The 13,368-nt window shown below is 40.7% G+C and overlaps 1 protein-coding gene across 4 annotated transcripts in view; it reads right to left on the bottom strand.

Annotated features, from left to right (window-relative positions):
- LOC101847570 overlaps positions 1 to 13,368 on the bottom strand; it is a 152,365-nt gene that overhangs the window by 53,283 nt on the left and 85,714 nt on the right. For all 4 annotated transcript variants that reach the window (XM_013080509.2, XM_013080510.2, XM_013080511.2 and 1 more), the window contains one exon: positions 1,838 to 2,521. The gene's annotated coding sequence lies outside the window, so the exon portion shown is untranslated. The remainder of the gene's footprint in view (positions 1 to 1,837; positions 2,522 to 13,368) is intronic.

Raw genomic sequence — 13,368 nt, 5'->3', positions numbered from 1 at the left:
TTAGTATGTTTGCCACACTCGTGTGACCCGCTATTTCCGGGGTGCCTTGATAGTCGAAGCAGACTTTGTGCTGTTGAAGCTAGAGAGGTGAGCAGAGTAAGTCTGATTCCCTGTAAAGACTTCTCTGTTGACATCCACCCCTTGGCGCTCATATGACCTTATGCAGTTGCTAGCGCCGTAAAACCTCTACTAAAGCAAACAAGCTGCCATTGCCACAAATTATAGATCAGTTGCGAAAGGGGAATTTGCTTATCTCTGGATAACTGTGTTAGTTGGTTAATGTGGGACTACAATAATAAATTGCGGTTCGGAATTAGCCTCATGCAAGTCCGCCTGCGATAAGGGTTCCCAGATAAAGCCCCATGCACACTAGGGCAGTAAGTTTCCACACTGGTCGTGCAGCAGCGAAGTGTGACGTCACTAAGCGAGGAAGAAAGACAACCGGGCGAAAATTATTGCCTCATTTACATATTCGCAGCCGTGCGACCAGTGGAAATATTCCTAGTTTACGCGGGGCCCAATGCCTAGTGTTATCACCGACAATAAGTCTATGTTGTTGTTTTTTGACCGCCGGTTTATTCATTCATTCATTCATCCATCCATCCATCCATCCATCCATCCATCCATCCATCCATCCATCCATCCATCCATCCATCCATGCATCCATGCATCCATCGATCCACCGATACCTCTATCCATCCACCCAGATAGATAATTATTCATTTATTCATCCGTCCATGCATTTATTAACCTATCTATTCTTAGGTAACAGATGAGTGTTTTAAAAACAAATCGTTCCTAGAAATCAAATTTAATTATCGTTGAGTTTGTTTGTTTGTTTGTTTGTTTGTTTGTTTGTTTGTTTGTTATTTTTTGCTCCCTTGTTTTGTTCGAGCCTTTTGTTTGTTTGCTTGTTATTTATATTTGTTTGCTTTTGTCGTTGACGATGATGGTGGATTTAAACTTTTTAATTTAAAAAAAAATTGGGGGGTGGGGGTGGGGTTGTCTACTTAGTACAATGTCCAGAAAACAGGTAAAATCGAAGATCTTCTACCAAAAAATCCAACATATAATTGCCCAAAGAAATAAAGAAATGTCCAAAGAGGGAAGTCGATAGTATCTCAAGTTGTGTCTGTGTACTGCGGGGCCCTGTGGGATTTAACCAAAGGAGAAGCTTGGATTTTTCTTACAAAACCCAGCAACTTTGATTAATCCCACAGGGAGAAAAACGACAGGTCGCGGAAGTTTTATTTAGACGCTGAAAACTTCAATCTTTTTCTTTTAAACTTTCATATAAAAAAAACAACAACTGTTTTTCAAAGGTTTTCTTGGTTCCATCTGTACGTTTTTCAAAGGTTTTTTTTCCATCTGTACAATTAAAATTTGTTTTTACTAATAGCATTTACGTGGTCAAAAAAAGGTGAAAAGTTGTCCACAAATTAAGTTTCAGTCAAATTTGACTTACTTGTACTTCTGTTTTGCACTGACGGTACATGATCTATCTATCTATCTATCTATCTATCTATCTATATATCTATCTATCTATCTATCTATCTATCTATCTATCTATCTATCTATCTATCTATCTTGTCTGTCTGTCTGTCTGTCTGTCTGTCTGTCTGTCTGTCTGTCTGTTTGTCTGTCTGTCTGTCTGTCTGTCTGCCTGTCTGTCTGTCTATCTATCTTTAGATATATAAGCCAAATAAAGGCATCCAGAAAACCAAAACGATCACAACGCAAAAATAACAAGAAGAATGCAAAAAATGCGCTATTCTTCATTATAGATCTAGATAATATCACACACAACAGAAAAAGATCCATGAACGATGTTACTCACCAGATATGTTGTTATCTGTGGGATCTGCCCATTGTAGCTCCGTAGCTCTTCGGTGATGTGTTTGTACGAGCAGGGAATATTCTCCCACAGAAAGGCACACACACGTTTGGCGGTGTGGTCGTTGCGTCAAATGTCCTGACTTAATAAAACTCGTGTGCAATATCTGAACAAATGTCAGCCTTGTGTGTCTATTCCACTTAACGGTTGGTCAGATCTCCAGAGCCCAGGTTTGTATCCACAGTTGTTTAAATGATTTTCCGGAAAGTTTGAGCAGCTTCACTTTTCTGTAGTCGTCAAACAGTTTTCGGTAACCCAATCAATATAATAACCGCAAAAACTCGGGCAGAAGTGTTCACTGGATTTCTGGAAGTAGTGGAAGGTACTTCAAAGATTCCATCCAGAATACAGACACGAATTCAGTGGTGAATATCTGTATTCCCAGGTTGCTCTGTAAGTGTGTAAATACATTCAGATGTTCACGTGGAATATCCGGGAATGTCCAATGCAACAATTTGCCATTAGGTGAAGGATCCATGTGCATGTAGTTGAGTCATGTCGTCAGAACAACTCGGTTTTCCCGATATAATATGTGAAGCGTCAATGCGTAGAGACGGTATTGGACGCGATGACCTGCAGTGTTCTTGGACAGATGTGTGACCTTGAGCCTTGCTTTATGATGACGTTCTGTGGAAGAGCAAGAAAATGAACGATGTGTAAAATTTTGATAAGAGGATTATTTCATTTGTAACAAAAATGAAATAGGTCATTAATATAAAAGCCGAGATTTAGATTCAGTAAAAGTTTTAAGGCATTTGCAACACAAAAAATGTGTTCATATAAGAGCTGAAGATTAGAGGGGTTACAAGAGAGTAGCATGCACAGAGAAGAAGCAGACGAAAGAAGTATGATTTAGTATGTTTGATAGGATATTTTACGATAGAAGGATCAAACCAAACAAGAGCACCCTTAAACCACACATGACGAAGAAGAGTGAAAGTGAAGGGCAATAATTTTGAGATGACTTGATCATTCGGTGAAAGTGCAATAATTCTGAGATGACTTGATCATTCGGTGAAAGTGCAATAATTCTGAGATGACTTGATCATTTGGTGAAAGTGCAATCATTCTGAGATGACTTGATCATTCGGTGAAAGTGCAATCATTCTGAGATGACTTGATCATTCGGTGAAAGTGCAATCATTCTGAGATGACTTGATCATTCGGTGAAAGTGCAATAATTCTTAGGTGACTTGATCATTCGGTGAAAGTGCAATCATTCTTAGGTTACTTGATCATTCGAGGAGAGTTTTAGACCAAATCAAATCTAGGAATGTTGACTTGGGAATTTGCTTTCCACGCACACTAGGAACATTTCCTCTCGTTGCATGGTTGCTAGTATGCAAGTGAGAGTGCAATTTTTGCCCCACCCACGTTTTTAACGTTGCAACAAGAACAACAAAAAATAGCTAACGTGTATAATTTTGCTGCATCGCGTACCCGGGCTGAGCACTAGAGATCGGCGTGCACCCTAAACAAATCTGTAAAAAATTAAAAGCTCGAAAAACACGACAATCCTTTTTTAAAAAAGGGGAGCTTTTAGTTTCGAATCGTGCCATAGCACTTGTTCGAACTGTAAAGTAAAAAAAAGAAAATTGCTCGACGACATTTTACGTTTCGCACAAGAAAAGTTTGAACTTTAAACTTTCAAGTGCACGTGCTGTTATCAGCATCCCCCGCCTCTCTACGAAAAAACAAAAAACAAAAAAACCAACAAATCTTTTTTTTAAGCGATGGATCAGCGTCCGCTTTTTGCTCAGCTAAAACTGAAACCATACCCTTTTTTAGACGCACGATCAACAGATTTTTTAAGTGCATGTTTAGAACCGTGCTGCAGGAAAAGGTCACTGAAAGAGCAAACCATTACGAGCAAACTGAGACGGATATGGGGAAAGCGCGTAGTAGTGATAATAATAATAATATTATGAACATGTGTGGACCCAGTGATATCTGAGTCAGCGACAGAAGTTGTTCCGTGTAATGTGGTCCTTCTCTACTGTATGATATACAGGTATTGTTGTTTGTTGTTTGTTTGTTTGTTTGCTTGCTTGTGTGTGCGAGTGTGTGTGTGTGTTGGTTTTAAAAATTTTGTTTGAAGATCTAGCTGCTGGTTTTATAAGAAGACGCATCGACATGATTCTGTGTAGACTGCGGGCCCTGTTTTTTTGTTTTTGTTGGGGGTTGTTTTGTTGTTGTTGTTTTTTTGGGGGGGTGTTTTTTAAATAATCTTTTTCACAAGATCTAACAAACAGAGTGACTCGAGCGGCAGACAGAGATAACTTGTAAATACGTCAAGATTTTGAGAAATATTGTACATATTACCTTTTTCGAATAACATCAAGAGGCTAGCCCAGGATAGAGAAAGGTGGAAGGTGTTTGCCCGTGGCCTATACCCTGGTGCAGGCTGAGAAGGTGTTTGCCAGTGGCCTATACCCTGGTGCAGGCTGAGAAAGGCAATGATGACCTTTTTTCGTTTACCACAAAAATTAATGCGTAGGTAATTAGTCACATTTTTCGTTGTTGGAAAGTCTGATCGCACGAACAAATTCATCAGTTAGAAGCGGCCCCCATGTGATTTTTCGAGAATACCGTGTATTACATGTTAGGGATTCTGTCGACAACTTTACTCCAAATTTTGGTCACTCTATGCGAGGAGTTGGGAATGAGGGTGATGTCCTCCCCTTCTCCCCACCCCACCCCACCCCACCCCAAGGACAGCCTGTGGAGGGGGGGGTCTACGGTAGGCACCAAACAAAGAGCCAAAATAACGTCAATGTTCTTGTACATCATCATTCCCAACTCATCATCATCATCATCATCATCATCATCATCATCATCATCATCATCATCATCATTAATATAAATCGCCAAAGTTAGATCTAAAAAATCGTATTTCCAAGCAATATTTTTGTTATTTAGAAGAAAAAAAATCTAATTTTAACTACCACATTAATTAACACAATAATATGTTCCTCATAATTTACCAATTTCGGCTTCCAATCAGGAAACAGGACCAACTTATAAAAATGTAACAAAACAATGTATGAACCATCGCCCACCTGAACGTGTTCTTGTTAGTTAGTTAGTTAGTTGGTTTATTAGTTAGTTAGTTAGTTAGTTAGTTAGTTAGTTAGTTAGTTAGTTAGTTAGTTAGTTTGTTTGTTTGTTTGTTTGTTCGTTTGTTTGTTTGTTTATTTCTTCCTTCTTGTTTCCCCCTTTTCTATAAATAGCATCCTCAGGTCAGCTTTCCACTCGGCACATTTCTCAGTCCGAGTCCTGGCTCCAGACATTTTTGGAGGTCAGAAGTGATGGAAATAGTTCGCTGGTCAGTCACCGGAAATTCGTTCGCCAACTTAACGCCATTCCAGTGTCCCTTCCTGGTCTGTCAAAACCCCAAGAGGGACCGCCCACCCCGGGTATCCTTCACCGCAAAATCCCACGGGAGGGTGGAGCCGGGTAATGAAAAAATGTTGGTGGTATGAGAAAAACGGAAGTCTTGGGGAAAAATGTGTGCGAAATTGTTTAGGTGCAACCTTCCCTTGAAGGTTATTTAAGAGACAGGACCTCGAAATCTAACGTCAATTTCTCATGGAACCTAGCCACAGGGGAACATTCGGGTGAAGTGTCATTTTCAAGGTCTCGTCTCAACGTAGGATGGAGTTGAGCCTCGAAACCCCAAACTCTCAGTCTCACGATTTCAAGTCGGGTAGATTACGATTTCAAGTCGGGTAGGTTACGATTTCAAGTTGGGTAGATTACGATTTCAAATCGGGTAGGTTACGATTTCAAGTCGGGTAGATTACGATTTCAAGTCGGGTAGATTTCGATTTCAAGTCTGGTAGATAAACCACTAGATCTAGAAAAGATAACCGATGTTAAGTCTTGAGCAAATGACATTTACAAAATTAAAAGAGTTCAAATAACAGCAAGTTCTAGGTTAGTTTTCTTAAATGTTTATGGCACTTGTTACACGAATAGGTTATATAAGCGCCGAAGATTAAAGGTTTTACTAGAAAGTGAAAGACAAAGAAAATAAGAATAAGAGAAAAAGACGATGGATTTTTTACAGTAACGAATGCACAAACCACACCAGAGCACCCGCCAACCACACAGCGAACTTAGAAAAAGGACAAGCATAATAGAATTAGTTTAGAGAATCGCAGAAAGAGTCAATATATATATATATAAACTTCAGCAGTAAGATATATTAGAGGATATCATTAAAGAGTAACTAACATACCAACAATATCTAAACAATAGTGAGGAGAAAAGGTAAGTCATGTCTGACGGAAAATAAAGAAAGAAAATGCAGAGACGAAAAGAAAGCGGAAAAAAAACATTTAAGTGACATGGGAAATTAAATACAGTCTGCTTTCCTATCGTCAAACTCGACCCCCTTATTCGAGGGGAAAAAAGTTATGATATAAGTGACAAAGAAAATGAAATGCTGTCTGCTGTTCTCTTTTCATCAAGCTTTACGCCCTTGTTCCTTCCACGTTTGTTGGTAAAAAGTAGAAGGCCACAGCGACATACATTAACACACCCGCCTGTTGGTGAGAAGGCCACATCAACATTAAAACACCCGTCAGTTGGTATGAAATCCACAATAACATTTTAAAACGCCCGTCTGTCGAGACTCGGTTTGTGCCAGGAAAAGTGACAGCTCTCAGACAAAATCGCCAGGATTATAAACAAGCATCAAACTCGTGATAACTTCACTGGCAAGGCAAGCGCTACGCTACATAAAATACCATCGAGAACGCACCCAAAAAAAATTTACTAAAAGATTGGAGGTAAACAGAAGTATTGATCATTCCATTTTGACAACCCCTGAGTTTTCTTTCTGTTGTCCACTTTTCGTCAACCTGTCTGGCCTCGTTCGCACCCTATTACGGTTGAGAGAGAGAGAGAGAGAGAGAGGGGGGGGGAGAGAAAGGAAGAGAGAGAGGGAGAGAGGGAGAGAGAGAGAGAATAGAAAAGAGATGGAGAGAGAGAGAGAGAGAAAGAGAGAGAGAGAGAGAGAGAGAGAGAGAGAGAGAGAGAGAGAGAGAGAGAGAGAGAGAGAAGAGACGAGAGAGAGAGTTACATTACAATTTGTCCACCACCATTTTTATGTCGTTTGCTGCGCTTCTATATCCTTCTATACGTTTCTCGTATAATTATTTTGATTGTCAACAGAGCACGCTTCTGATGTCCACATAAGGCTGCCCAGGGAAGAAGTTTTAGAAAGCCCAGGCAGCGCTGGTAATATCGAAGCTAGCGGTGGCTCTTCTAAATTAATTAACAAATCACTCGAAGTGTTCGTGTATCAATCGATACCCTCAATGACTGGTTCTCATATCGCAAGATACGGAACACAGGCTTCAGTTTGCCGGGACCTGGACGTAATAAATGTCAGCTACCGTCGAGTTTGTTTCGCTATTTTAGCTTGCTGTGACACTATGCTAATCCAGTCCGGAATTTGAGGCCACAGGTCGATGTACAAATTTCAAAATACAATCAGTACAGTGAGTCGAAACCCATAGATACAGAGTGCATAAAAGTACAACCAAACTGGAAAAAAATAATGATTAATCGACAGAGAGGCACGAGAAAGAGGCTAAAACAGCACGTAGACGTGGATAACTGGTGCCTCTATAAATACATTATGGATGGTCTGGTCTGGTCTATCATTGCAGGGATTTATTTTCTTTTAATGTAAGCGTTTCGCGCGCCCATCGACACAATTTAGATCAAGTAATCAACTGGATGTCTGTCGCAGATCTGGCGCAGGATGATGGTGATGATAATGAATCAATTAGAAGGCGGGATTCGACCCTGAACCATCAGGGCCAACCCGGGCTGAGAGGGATACAACGTCCCTGCAGAAAGATGGAGATACTCGATAAAAACCCTCAACACAAGGGAGTTAAACTCATGCCTTATACGCGTGTTGGCTAAACTAAACGCAGAGCAGCTTCTCCACAGGCGCCGGTGAAAGTTAACAAAGATATCGATTTTTTTAAAAATTAACCGAAGTGAATAATTATCATAACTGTGTAAATTACAGCTGTAGGTACAAGACACTTTTACTTCTTTCTTAAAAGATTGGCAGACTGGTTTTTTTTTGGGGGGGGGTTTTCTGAAAGTGTTTTTACGTCCCGTTGACACAACTTAGATCACTTAGGAGGTGGGCTTCTATCCTCACTGAGAGGGATACAACATCATCCCAGCAGAGAGAACCACTCTGGAATCAAATCTGGGTCTCCTGCGTGCAACGGCGAGACGCCTAACCTCTGCACCACCAAAGCCGCTGGTCTTGGCAGACTTTTCCTTGCAGTTGCGAGCGCCGAAAAACACTTACAAAATTTATTTTTTTTAAAACCCGAACAAAAATGACTTTTCCTGAAAAACGCAAACTCTTCATTACTGCCTAATGTAAAAACAAGAACCGCCTAGGCAAGATCAGCATTCAAGCAATTATCCAAAGTCTGGAAATAAAAAAACAACGACTCCCTACGCACCAAGATTCGACTCTTTAATTCCAATGTCAAGTCTGTGCTCCTCTACGGCTGCGAAACTAGGAAGAAAACAAAGACAGTGCTGAATAAAGTCCAGACTTTCATCAACAGATGTATGAGGAGTATCCTAAGAATTAAGAGGCAGGATCGAATAAGAAATGAAGAGCTATGGAAAAGGACAGGACAAAAGGATATAGAAGTAGAAATTAGGACTGTTAAAGTGGCGTTGGATGGGACACACCTTCAGAAAGCCCAGCAATTACATCACAAGACAGTCACTGCAATGGAACCCACAGGGAGCACGAGGCAGGGGTAGGCCACGAGAAACAAGGAGGAGGTGTGTGGAAAGGGACATGAGAGAGATGAAGCTCACTTGTAACGGACTAGGAAGGATGGCACAGGACAGAGATAAATGGAAGGCGCTTGTATGTGGCATATACCCTGCCAGGGGCGAAAGGCACAGATGATGATTACTGGTTAACTAAAATTCATAGAGATCAATGTTTTATTCAGTGTTTACGCATTCTAAAAAACTTGAATCAAATCAACATTCTGTTTCCTTTTTTGATACGTCTTTGTATTCCTCTATAGCGTCTTATTTCAGGCGCCAGAGTTGACCTAATTATCCACGTCCTCGAAAGAAGTGTGAGGCAGCGTGGTGGAATCAGGGTCTCGTCAAAATAATCAAAGTGAAGAAAGTGGCATTTTTCCGCGGGTTTGTGAATTTTTATCAAATTTTTGGTTTTTGGCTCAACACCTTTCTTACCCGTTAAAGAACTCATTTCTGTGTGGATTTAACTGAAAAACGTTGATTGAAGGCACACACACAAAAAATGTAAATTTCCAGTTACCACGGACTCTTAAGCTAAGGAAATAACTAACTTTTAGCAGTCGTTTTCTCACTAACTTTACCTCTGAAACCAGGTGACCTGCACCTCCTTCACCTTCATTCGTAAATATTTCGACTTGTATTGAAGATAAATTATGGATATTATTATCATCCAAATAAAGACAAGCAAAAAATATTTAAGATGATACCAATAACTCCACATACCCAAAAATTGACGAGAGCCTGATTCCACCACGTCGTGACACGAATAGACTGCGCGTCCCCCGAGAGAAACTATTCAAATCAACTTGGTTTTCTTTTTTCTTTCTTTGGTTGTTGGGTTTTTTTTTCTTTTAAAACGGACTCTCATTTGACAGTGTAGAGTTCGGGAGAAGACAAGTGTTTAATAAAGAGGGAGATGAACTATCCGGACTGGCTCCCCTGTGTGGCTTCCTGCGACACTCACGAGACGGCGCTAGGCGGGATTCCAATTTAAGTGGGATGTTTTCTCCAATGTTTGCTCTCTCGCTGTCTTTCTGTTTCTGTCTCTATCTCTGTCTCCCCCCCTTCTCTCTCTCTTTCTCTCTCTCTCTCTCTCTCTTTCTCTCTCTCTCTCTCTCTCTCTCTCTCTCTCTCTCTCTCTATCTATCTATCTATCTCTATCTCTCTCTCTCTCAGTCTTTCTCTCTCTCTACCTATCTCTCTTGTTGAGGAATTCTGACTGCTCCTATCTCTCAGAATTTTTTACTTCACCGTCTTTCTCTCTCTCTCTCTCTCTCTCTCTCTCTCTCTCTCTCTCTCTCTCTCTCTCTCTCTCTCTCTCTCTCTCTCTCTCCTTCACTTCATCCCCCCCCCTCTCTCTCTCTCTCTCTCTCTCTCTCTCTCGCTCTTTTTCTCTACCATCTCTCTCGCTCTTTCTGTCTTTCTCTCTCTCTCTCTCTCTCTCTCTCTCTCTCTCTCTCTCTCTCTCTCTCTCTCTCTCTCTCTCTCTCATCTTTTCACACCCCCCCTCTCCGTCCTATTCGCTCTTTCCTCAACTCTCTGCAATGGTTTCCTTACCTGCCCGCTGCCATCTCCTAACAGATGTAGTTCTCACAACTTTTAAAAATTCTTTCTCGCAGGAAATTTTCAGATGTAGTTCTCACAACTTTTAAAAATTCTTTCTCGCAGGAAATTTTTCCACTCTCTAAAGTTTAACGTTTGTATGCCACACTTTCCCCGTCCCCTTTCCAGATAAAGTTTCTAATTTAACTTTAATTTGTTTGTTGTTGTTTTTTTATATCTTCATATTTTCCGCTGCAAGACTCAATATACCCCACTTGTATTCCAGTCGACGCCAGGAGTTACAGATTATGACCTTTCTGCAGTCTCAGCAGCGAAAGCCGTCGTCTACTGTATGATAATAACGTAATTGATTATGTCTAGGCATAGCATGTTTAGAATTAAGCCCCCTCCCCCCCCTCTCTCTCTCTCTCTCTCTCTCTCTGTATGCTACTGTAAATCATATTTTTCGTGTAATTTCCCTGGGGAGGGGGGAGGTCGATAAAGGTGAAATTGTATCCTATGTTATTTACTTACATCGTCTTCTCAACAATACACGTATTTACTTTTGATGCTACTTTAAAAAATGTCACGCCCTACCTTTGTCTCTGCATTATCGAAATTTTATGTATCCCAGGAGTAAAATATAACGAACAATTATTATGTTCGCCATTATCGATTTTTGATTAATTGATTGATATCTGTTTTATCTGTTTGCGATCCAATCCAAGATCGGTCGTTGATGCTTCTTTATTTTATCTGCAACCCCCCCCCCTTTTTTGTATTGATATGTAGACCTTTTCCACTGAGGACAACAGAGAGCTGAGAGGAGTGGAGGAGATTAATTGTTATCATCAGTCAGAGGCAGCCCAACTGATGGCAGTCCACGGGAGAAGAAGTAGACCCTTTTTCAGCTTAATATATTCTTCAGAAGTCACATTCTTGTACTTAATTATTGTGTGTTTATTTTATCATAAACAAGCTTAGGGATTATTTAATTCTATTTCACAAAACTTGTTGGGTAACTGGAATCACCTAAACCGGTGTCAAACTGTCACATTAACAAAACATTTTAGAACGATTGGCCTGTCACAACTTTGGAATCTGTCTGAGGTGGCGAGAGATAAGAGATAAAGGCTTGTCGCCTGTTTCCATAGCTACTACACCGACACCTCAATCACCTCTGTGCTTCTGGGTTTTTTTTAACTCATATTATTATCCCAAGTGGAAGGCAAAAGAAGGATTGAGGGTGTCAAGGAACCCTTTAGAAATCATAATATCCCAATTGAAAGAGCCGAGGAGCTGGCCTGGCCTACCATAGAAAACTGCATCTCCCCTTGATGAAATAGTAAATATACAAGAAGTATCCCCATCATACTTTGTTTGTCAGTCTGACTACCTTGTATCTTCCCTGCCTCTTGTATAGTGTATTATTTGTCTGTTTATCCTATTTAGTCCACGTCATCTACAAAGTTATTTCGTTCCCCGTCCATCTATCATGTTTTCATTGTGTCACCTATATGTTTTGTTCTTGAGTCTATCTTGTTTCTTCTATCTCCCTTTTAAACCCCGTTATTTGTCTGTTTATTCTATACACTCGTTTTAGCAACACCACAGGTGATCTTTTACGGTGCATTTCGCTACCCCAGAACTACGAACGCGGGCAGTATTGCATACAAGAATGCCAAGAATGACTTACGTCTGTATGCACTACTGCCCTCGCGGAGTTCTATCTGCTCAATAACTACTTTTGAGAAATTTGACGTCCAAATTTGTGAGTTTAGTTCTATTAGAGGTTTTATGTCGCTCGCAACTGCATAAGGTTGTATGAGCGCCAGCAGTTAAGAGGTGTTTCAAGAGAGTAACAAACATTTTTAAAAAGAAGAAGGGGGAGATAAGGACGATAGATGTTTGATAGGAAAGAAGGAGTAAACCACACCAGAGCACCCGCTAACCACCCACCAAATTTGTGAGTTTCACAATAATATGCGAAGCTTTTTCGAATGCAACTCTTTGAATATCTTGATAACGAACTCCGAATATTCTTTCGATTTCGATAGAGTAGATAGAGCCTTTATTTTCTGATCTCGTGGTCTTAGTAGCTCAAAACGGCCAAAAACGCCTGAGGGGTTAGGGTTATGGTGCACCTTATGGTTAGGGTTATGGTGCACCTTCTTCAGATTGTGTTGTCCCCTCATGAACAAAGGCAAACAAATATAATGTAGAGGTTTATGGTTAGGGTTATGGTAATGGTTAGGGCTGGGGGCATTTATTGCTGACTGTGATCCCCTCTTGATCAAAGAAAAACGATGATAATGACATAGAGCCTAGGGTTCAGAGTTTTTGTTATGGTTATTGATATATCTCTTGGGTTGGGCTTAGGGTATATTCATTGCAGATTGTTTCATCACTTTATTGACGAAGGCAAACACACAGAGGTCGACAAGGATATTTCCCCAGCAATCAACATATTATATTTGTTTACGCGAGAGCTTCATTATAACTCACTTATGATCAAAGGACCTCTTTGCCACTGGTGGTATATCGATCAAGCAAATTATAGTTCTACAATAACTGATGATTATTCCTGCACGTAGAACGTAAGGACTCGGCTTTAATAAGAGGGCGGTGCTATGAAACCCTTGGCTTATTTTGTAGCTGCATAAATGTATCCCCCGTTGGCTTGTTAGGCCAGTCACCGTTTCACCAGAGCCCCTTTAGCCAGCAACGTTTCGGGGTGACCCGGGTCGGTCTTCATGGCTAGCTTAACGCCTCAATGACATAAAGCCTCACCTTACTTCTCCCAGAGAACTCATTTCACAGAAAACCAACGAATCAAAAGCTTTGGCCACCTGCCACAAATGCTGCTACCTAATCAGCCAGCCTCGAGAGCCTTTAACGCCAAGTACTCGGGCTACAAAAGAAGAGGCAGATCACGCAAAATGTGGATTGATGGAGTCAAGGGAGCCATAGAGAAACAACAACATCTCAATTAAAGAGCTGTAGAGTGGGCCTACCGTGGTAAATTGCTTCTTTCCTCGGTTCTCAGAGGCAACAGAGGATGAAGATGAAAAGAAGAGAGAGAGAGAGAGAGAGAGAGAGAG

Source organism: Aplysia californica, unplaced genomic scaffold (assembly GCF_000002075.1).
Source record: "Aplysia californica isolate F4 #8 unplaced genomic scaffold, AplCal3.0 scaffold00089, whole genome shotgun sequence".
Taxonomy (NCBI): domain Eukaryota; kingdom Metazoa; phylum Mollusca; class Gastropoda; order Aplysiida; family Aplysiidae; genus Aplysia; species Aplysia californica.
Note: the sequence above shows the minus strand (reverse complement) of the source record. Positions and strands in the feature narration are given on the sequence as shown.